A 9,490-nucleotide genomic window follows, 5' to 3' on the forward strand; every position below is an offset into this window, starting at 1 on the left:
TTTTAAACCAAGGACAAGATGTCATCATTGAGGTCTCAATTACCACCTCGTAATCCAAAGATTGGTAACTATCACACATGTAGAATAATCAAAAATAATCAAAAAACAAAACACAAAAAACACACCTGTCATGTACATGCATTTGACCTCTTACGGACAAGAAATTTGACTATGCAAATTTGTGTGTATGTTTGAAGGTTATATGGTATTGAGTGAAAGTGGTAAGAATGTTGTGCGCCTGTGAAAGTCTCTGTATCAAAGGTTTGTCATTTTAGTTCTCCAATGTATTTATATGTTTTTGTATTATATACCCAACAATCAATTAATATCAAAAAATGAATAAATATTTAGCATTTTTCTAATATATTTTTGCTTTGAGTGTCACTGTTGTGTCTCCCTTAATCAGCTATAGGGATGTGCTAATGTTTAATAAGTAGGCCTAGAAATTTTACATATTTGTACCTTCCCTGTCTAGGTGTACTTCCGACTAGTTTCAGGGGTCCCCTTCCTTTTGCAAATATGAGAGCTCTGTTAACACCTTTGTTATCGCACTGTATTGCACAGGTCAGGCCAGGAGAGAGGCACGTTGCCAGAGTTTCTGTGCCTGTGTTTGCATTTGCACAGCTTGCTGATGCCTCAATCAGCATCTCATTCTCATGCAGACACCTAAAAATTTGCACCTATAAGAAACATTCTCAGAACCCTTCTTGCAATCTTCATGCTCCCTGTCCCACCTGCCCAATATGATTTCAATGACCCTCCATGTGGGGTTTTCTGAGGGAGTAGCTTGGAACACTTATTCCCTCATCAGGAACAAAAACACCAGGAATGCCAGGTGTCAAATAAATTGAAAATGAAAAGATGGAGATTATTTTGTCTGGTCCGGGTCTCCTATGACAGGGCTGGTCTGGTATGATCGTTACCCATCACAGCACATCCACCATGTTTTGCTGTGATGTAGGTAGCTTTAGTGATGTCATTCAATGCAGCTGTGTCCTCCTTCATTGAGAGCTCTGTTCAATCTGGCTGCCTCGGACAGTCAAATCAAATCGAATCAGGTGTTTGTTAAGCGCGACTACTCACCCGTAAGTGTCTCAAGGCGCTGGGTGGGTGGGGGGGGGGGGGGGGGTTTGCAGGCTCCAGTCCATCAAGAAGCCAGGTTTTGAGGTTTCTTGTGAAGATGGGGAGCGATGTTATCTGTCTGAGGTGGAGATGAAGGTCATTCCAGTCACTGGCCGCGCGGAAGGAGAATGAGCGGCCTCCCAGTCTAGTCTTTCTGGTGCGGGTGACAATGGCGTAGGAGAGCTGGGCTGATCGTAGGGTCCTTTGGGGTGCATGGAATTTGAGTCGGCTGTTCAGCTATGCTGGTCCGGTGTCGTTGAGTGCCTTGTGAGCGTGGGTTAGCATATTGAAGGTGATCTAGCTTTGATGGGGAGCCCGTGGAGTGTGCGCAGGTACTGAGAGATGTGGCAGTGGTTTGGCAGGTTGAAGACCAGTCTTTTTGTGTTTTGGATGTTCTGTAGCTTGCGGGTGAGGTTTTTGTTTATTCCGGCATAGAGTGCGTTGCCGTAGCAGAGGTTGCTGGTGACCAGGGCGTGTGTGATGGTCTTTCTGTGTTCGAGGGGGATCCATTTGAAGGTCTTACATAGGAGGCAGAGGGTGTGGAAGCAGGTCTGGTGGTGTTGGGTTTGTTGGATAGGGAGAGGATGAGTTGGGTGTCATCTGTGTATGACACAATGTTGAGTACGTCGGTTCTTACGATGGGGGCGCCCCTGGGGGACTCCGCAGGTGCTTAGTGTATGGTCTAAGAGGAAAGCGGGGAGTCTGACCCACTGGGTTCTGCCGGAGAGGAAGGAGCGGCTCCAGTCGAGGGTCTTGTCTAGGATCCCTATGTCGTGAAGTCTGCGAATTAGGGTGCGGTGAGAGACTGCTTCGAATGCCGCTGAGAGATCGAGGAGGATGAGGGCTGCTGTTTCTCCTTTGTCCAGTAAGGTACGCCTGCTCAACTTCTCTCCTACACCATTGATGTGCCTCTCCCCCACACCCTCATGCAGCATCTTGTTGCTTTAGACATCTTTGTTCCCCGCTCAGACCGTGTTGTGTCTCCTCACCCAATTCTTCCCCTCCCTACGCCAGACACTGATCCCCTCCCCATTGGACCCTCACCTCCCCCTCACACTGCTTCCGCTTACCTCCTCAACACTCGCTCGGCAGGCAAACCCCAACTTGACCTGTTTAATCTTCTTACCACAGACTCCCCTGATTTTCTGTTCCTAACGGAAACATGGTTTTCGGAGGCTTCCCTCCCCGACATTCTTGCCATCCTTCCCCACTCCTACTATGTCCTTCGGGCTGACCGCCCCACGGACAAGGTCGGGGGGGGTGTTGCCATGATTGTCCGATCCACTATTCAATTCCAGCTTCTCCCCCAAGCACCCATCGCTGGAGTGGACTTCCTGGTCGCTCGCTCTTCCAATCTGCCGGCACCTCTCACCGTTGTCCTTGTCTACCGCCCTCCCCTGAACATGCCCCTGTTCGTGGCTTCCCTGCAGGAACTTCTCGCCACGCTGGTGGTTAATAACTCCTCTGTCCTTTTGCTTGGGGACTTTAACTACTGGCCTGGCGATCCCAGGGAGGATATGTTGTGGGGTCAGTGGAACACTGGTCCCATCCTTGTATGCACTCAATATTCCCTCTGTGGATTGCAGAGGTTTCTGAAGATAATTTCAAGCAATGTTTGCAATCATCATTTTTTTATTCATCATTTTCCTTTTTGAGGGTTATTGGCATTTTGCTTAGTTCATTCGCCATTTACATAATATGATACAATCCTTATGAGCATCCAATGCATTTCGGGGTTGTTATACACCCCTTCATCAGGGAAAGGACTCTTTGAACATAAAATATACGAATCATAAATAATGTAAGAAACAGAACGTAAAATACAGAGTGCGCATGCATCTAAATCGTGGGTTGCTGTAATAGCGGAGTGTGAGCACGTGAGAACAGTTTATGGAGTACACCTTTCAGTGACCCGTTTATCCCCGAGTGAGGTGAACGCGATACGTGAGTTTGGCTCCAAAACGCTTACTTGTATCGTTCAAGAATTGGTGCGTGTTCCTGTGAAGGAAGACGTGGAGAAACGTATTAGTCGACCGTTAAAGGTATTGTAAGTTTAAGCGTATTAGTGCGGGTTCCTGGTTAAAACTGACCTTAGTGCTTTTAGGTAGTGTCCTCCTTTCTTAGACGCTGGTTCTGGCGTTCTGTTACTTACATTATTTATGATTCGTATATTTTATGTTCACAGAGTCCTTTCCCTGATGAAGGGGTGTATAACAACCCCGAAATGCATTGGATGCTCATAAGGATTGTATCATATTATGTAAATGGCGAATGAACTAAGCAAAATGCCAATAACCCTCAAAAAGGAAAATGATGAATAAAAAAATGATGATTGCAAACATTGCTTGAAATTATCTTCAGAAACCTCTGCAATCCACAGAGGGAATATTGAGTGCATACAAGGATGGGACCAGTGTTCCACTGACCCCACAACATAGCCTGTTATATCAGATGTCTAGGGACGCCTGACATCACTTGCATAGCACCTAAAAACCAAGGACTAACCTTTTAAAAAAAGCGCTGTGCGCCAGCCCTACCTATACTCCTGTTTTACGTTTTCGGATCCCAGGGAGGACTCAGCATCTAAGGACTTCACGGCCACTCTCCTCTGTCTCAACCTTAAGTCCCACGTCCTGGTTCCCACCCATAAATTCGGACACATCCTGGACCAAGTCTGGTCATCCCAGGACATAGTCTCCCCCCCAGTGTCCTTCCATGTACCTGGTCTGACCATTCCCTCATCTCTTTCTCTATCACTACTGGCTCCCCTCACAAGCCCCTTCGCCCCAAGAATGTTTTCTCCCGTAGCTGGAATCGTGTCGACTTGGCCTCCCTCTCTCACTCCCTTGCTTCTTCTTCCCCAGACCTCACTGGTATTCCCCTTGACTCACAGGCCGCTGCAGTTGGTAACTGGCTCTCTTCTGCATGTGATTTAGTAGCCCCCCTCAAGCTGGTCAAATCCATCCGCCCTCATGAGGCTCACCGTTGGTTTAGCCCGGAGCTCAAGACTCTTAAACTGGAGCTTAGACGCTCAGAGCGCCTTTGGCGCCACAGCTACTGCCCTGACCATAAGGCCAAATATAAAACCCTTCTTAAAGAGTACAAGCAGACCATCTTGGCCACTAAGACCAAGTACTTCTCTGAACAAGTGGCGCTCTCGGCCAACAAAGCTAAAGAAATTTTTTCTTTGGTAAACAACTTGGCCACCTCTGATCGTGCTTGCCCTCCCTTCACTCCCTCCCAGGCCCTCTGCTCTTCTCTTAACAACTTCTTTATCGAGAAGATTGTAAAAATCAAATCTAACATCTTGGTCACTCCTTTTACTCCTCCTCACTCTGCTCCCCCTGCGCCTAAATCCTCCTTCTCCTCTTTTCCCCCCCTCCCTTTGGACTCTTTCCTAGCTCTGCTCACCAAAATCAAGTCTGGTTCCCCCACTGATTGTGCCCCTGCCCGTATTCTTAAAACCCTCTTTTCTTCCTGTCCTGATACCCCTCTCTCCTTTCTTAATGCCTCTCTTTCCACTGGTTTGGTCCCTTCTTCATTCAAATCTGCTATTGTCTCCCCCATTCTTAAAAAGCCTGGTCTCGACTCTTCTCTTCCCTCTAATTTCAGACCTATCTCTCTTCTCCCTTATCTTGCTAAAATTCTTGAATCTTACGTTACTTCCTGTCTCTCTGTTTATGTTGAGCAGAACCAGCTTCTGGCTTCTCACCAAGCTGGCTTCCGTTCGGGTCATTCGACCGAAACCGTGGTGTTGGCCGTCCTCGACGAGCTTAAGGCCAAGGCCGACGTCAACTCCCCTCAAGCTTTGATCCTCCTCGACTTGTCCGCTGCGTTTGACACGGTCGACCATAACATTCTTCTGGACCGTGTCAGCGCAGCGGGCATACGAGGTTCTGCCTTCTCCTGGATCACCTCTTTCCTGACAGGGCGTTCTCAAGCCGTTCACCTTCCCGGCTTCTCTGCTTCTCCCCTCCCGGTGCCCTGTGGGGTCCCCCAAGGTTCCTCTCTCTCTCCCCTTCTCTTTAACCTCTATATTCACCCTCTTATCTTTTCCCTTCTTGAGCTGGGGGTCTCCGTGTATAACTACGCTGACGACCTCCAGCTCGTCTTTGATCTTTCCTCTTCTTCTCACTCTCTATCCTTTTTTCACTCCACCATGGTCTTTATCTCTGGGTGGATGAGCGCCAATCACCTCAAGCTCAACCCAGATAAGACTGAGCTTGTCCTGATTGGCGGCTCATCCAGTCCCTGGTCCCCTGCTTTCTGGCCTCCCATCCTTGGCCCCCCTCCCACCCCCGTTCCCTCTGTTAAAACTTTGGGCATCAAGGTCAGACAGGACCTGTCCATGCATGGCCAGGTCAGTGCCGTGGTGTCCTCCTGTTTTCTTTCCCTCCGAATGATCCGGAAAATTTCTCGTTTCTTTTCTCTTGACTCCCTTAAAATCATTATTTCCGCCCTTATCACTTCCCGCCTTGATTATGGCAATAGCTTGTTCGCTGGCATCCCTGCCTATGAAACCCGCCGCTTACAAGCTATCCAGAATCAGGCCGCCCGTCTCATCTTTCATTTGCCCAAAACCCATCATATCACTCCCGTCCTCAAATCCCTTCACTGGTTGCCCATTTTGCAGAGATCTCTGTTTAAACTAGGGTGCCTTGTTTACCGGGCCCTTGATCACTCTGCACCGGCTTTCATTAATTCTCTGATTTCCCGTCACACCCCTGCCCGCACTCTCCGTTCATCATCTTCTGCCCTCCTCACTGTTCCCCGCTTTCACAAATCTCGCACTGGTGGAACCCGTTTCTCTGTTCTTGCTCCCCGGTTCTGGAACTCCCTTCCTCTTTCTATGCGTTCGATCCCTATTTTTTCTCATTTCCGTAAAGCGCTGAAAACTTTTCTGTTTGCCCTGGCCTACCCCTGCTAAAACCTCCTGGCCCTGTCTGTTCGGTTCTTCAGAGCACCCAGCGCCAGGAAGCCGTTTGGCCATCGTGCGCTCTACAAATATTTTTCATTCATTCATTCATTCATTCATTCATTCATTCATTCATTCATTCATTCATTCATTCATACGGATGTCGTCTGTTGCGGTAAGGAGGGCGGTTTCTGTACTGTGTTTTTTTCTGAAGCTGGATTGGGAGGAACCTAGGATGTTGTGCTCTTCGATGAATGTGGCGAGTTGTCTGTTGATCTCTTTCTCAATGACTGTCGCTGGGGACGGGAGCAGGGAGATGGGTCTGTAGTATTTGAGGTCGGTGGGGTCCGCCAAGGGTTTCTTCAGGGATGGGTTGATCTCAGCATGTTTCCAGTCGTCGGGGAACGAGTTGGTGGCCAGGGAGCGGTTGATGGTGTGGCAGAGCATGGGTGCGATGGTGTCAGCAGCTCTTTTGAAAATGTGGTGGGGGCAGGGGTCCATGGGGACCCGGAGTCAATTGACTTCATTGTCTTCAGTGTGTCTTCGGTGGTGAGGGCTGTCCAGTTGTCAGTCGCTGGCTTCAGGGTGTCGGGGGTGGTTGGTGAGGGTTCAGTGTGTTGGTTTATTAATTTATTTAACTATTTTGAAGGTTTTGTATAGCGCGAAAAAGACTCTTGCGGGTATCAGAGCGCTTTACAAGGCAGATGTAGGTGATGGATATAAACAAAGAAATAATATGAGGTATACTAATACAGAAGTGGAAACTATTTCAAGGCAATTACAGAATAGCAGATATATACGTGACAGTTTAAAAGAAAAAATTCAAGTGAGGGTTAGTTGATAAACATATACATAAGAATACTATAATTTACAGACTAGCAAATATATATGTGTTTGTGAAGAGTTCAAGTGAATTTGCTTTCACTTCTTTTTTGAAAAATGCTGCGGATGGGTTCTGTCTCGTTTCTACGAGCAAGGCATTCCAAATCCTGGGAGCCATTCATGAGAAGGCATGGTTGTAAGTTTTCTTCTTAGTAAATCGTTGAGGTTTCAGTAGAAGATTGGAGGAGTTCGTAGTGGTTCTGTTACCACCCGATAATTCCAATTTCTCCGCTAGGTATCTCTGGGTATTGTGATGCACTGCCTTGTGTGTCATACAGGCAATTTGCAGATGAATTCTGGCCTCAAAAGGTAGCCAGTTGAGGGCACGATGGTCGGGGGATATGTGACAGTTCCTTTTAGAGCCTGTGATGAGCATCGCGGCTGCATTGATTGAGGCTCTTAGAGGGGCCATTGTCAATATGGGAAGGCAGCAGAGAGCGACACTCCCATAATCCACTCTGGGAGTTACTAGAGCTTGAACTGCCTGTTTGAAGTAATTTGCAGGTATGAAGGGTTTTATTCTTCTTGGGACGTTCATCTGAAAATGTGCTCCTTTAGTTGCAGCGCTGATGTGATTCTGCATATTTAGCTTACTGTCCAGAGCAATACCTAGCGATTTTTCAGAGTCAATAATGAGAGGTTGACTGTCGAGTGCTGTTAGATGCTTCATCCACTCGCGTATGATGGTAGTTTGGTTGGAGGTACCGATTAGGATCTGTTTTGAGGGTGTTGAGTTTTAAGTGTTTTTTGGCCAGAGATGTCTGCGTTTTTGTAACGTTGAGTTGAGGGATTTGATGTTCTCAAGTGATTGGAAATTAAAGTAGAGTTGAGTGTCCTCAGCGTACATGTGGTAGTGGACATTTGAGGAGTTAAGAATCTCTGACTGGTTCCATAAACAGATTGAAGAGTGTCGGGGAGAGGGAAGATCCCTGGGATACTCTTTAAAGAGACTGGGATGAACTTGGATAGAGATTGATTGATCTTGAATCTTTGAGTTCTATTTTGAATGAAGGAAGTGAACCAGTTTAAAACCGTTCCAGATAGTCCCATTCTGTGTTTTAGGAGGTCTAGTAAATTGTTGTGTTTGACTGTGTCAAAGGCTGAGGGTAGGTCAAACAGGATTAGTAAACAGGCTTCGTTTTGGTCTAATATTTTTAATGTGTCATCTATTACGTGGGTGATGGCTGATTCGGTACTGTGACTTGTTCGAAAACCAGATTGGAATTGGTCGAGCAAGTTGAAGTGATCTATACGGTTGCTAAACTGCGTGTGTGCACATTTTTCTAATAGTTTAGCCAGATTAGGGATGTTGGATATTGGACGATAGTTATTCAGGTCTGACGGGTCCGCCGATGGTTTCTTTAAGATAGGGGATACCTCACCAGCGTTGAGGATGTCTGGGATGGCTCCTTGCAGCAGAGAGGTGTTTATAATTCTGGTCCATAGAGGCACTAAACTTGGAGTGAAGACTTGTAGGTAGCTAGCTAGGAGCAGGTCTGAGAAGTGATTGGATGGATTCAGGGCCATGAGCGTTTTTCTTCGCTGTAGAAGTTCATGCAGTTTACACTTATTGAGTCATTCACATTTTGATCCCGCCTACTACATCTTACAGTTTGGGACAGCGAGTCAGCCCTCTTTAGTGATCTGCTAACTTCACTGAATAGGATAGCATTCTGCTCTCTCACAAGGAGCACATCCACACATAAAATAATTCCATTCAGTGTCCTAGACTACTGTGGCAATGTGTGCTTTTTAAGACCAAAAACGACTTTTGCATTTAGCCAGTTTCTGTTGTTTGATTCTGTATTCAATCGCTATTTTCCTCGTTTTTTTGATGAGTTGGTGGTGGGTGTTGCATGCGCCTCTGAAGTTGTTGTGGGCTTCTGTGGATTTGGTGTTCCTCCAGGCCTTTTCGAGGCAGCGGCAAGTGCGTCTGCACTCTCGAAGTTCGGTGGTGAACCATCTAGCTTTCTTGGCATGGGTGTTGTTGTTTTTCTTGAGGGGAGCTATGGTGTTGGCGCTGTCGGAGATCCATCTGTGCAGGACTCGGGCTGCAGTGTTGTTTTTTTTCCGCGATGGTTGGGGTGGAGTTGCTGAGTGATGAGGTTAGCTGGTTGTCTGTGATTCTGCTCCAGTTTCTTCATGGGAGCAGGTGCTAGTGTCTGTGGGTGGTGGGTGTTCTGAAGGTGAAGTGGACGCATCAATGGTCAGTCCATGGGAGCTCGGTGGTGTGGCTAAAGGTGATGGAGTTTCCTGTTGTGAAGAGGGGGGTCGAGAGTTTGTCCTGCTGATGCGTGGGTTCGGTCACGATCTGGCGGAGTCCATTGTTGTGGAGGTTGCCCAGAAGGGATGTGGCGCTGGGGTCCAGTTGGTTGTCAAGGTGGAAGTTGAGGTCTCCCAGTAGGGTCAGTAGGGTATAGTTGGGGGACGGGATGGCATGCGGGGAGATGATGTCCGTGATGGAGTTGGCCAAAAGTCCGTGGGGTCCAGGGGGTGGGTAGATGAGGGTTCCACGGAGGGTGGAGGTAGGGCTGGCCAGTATCTTGAAGTGAAGGTGTTCCATCAGGTCTG

Source organism: Lissotriton vulgaris, unplaced genomic scaffold (assembly GCF_964263255.1).
Source record: "Lissotriton vulgaris unplaced genomic scaffold, aLisVul1.2 SCAFFOLD_472, whole genome shotgun sequence".
In the NCBI taxonomy this organism is placed as follows: domain Eukaryota; kingdom Metazoa; phylum Chordata; class Amphibia; order Caudata; family Salamandridae; genus Lissotriton; species Lissotriton vulgaris.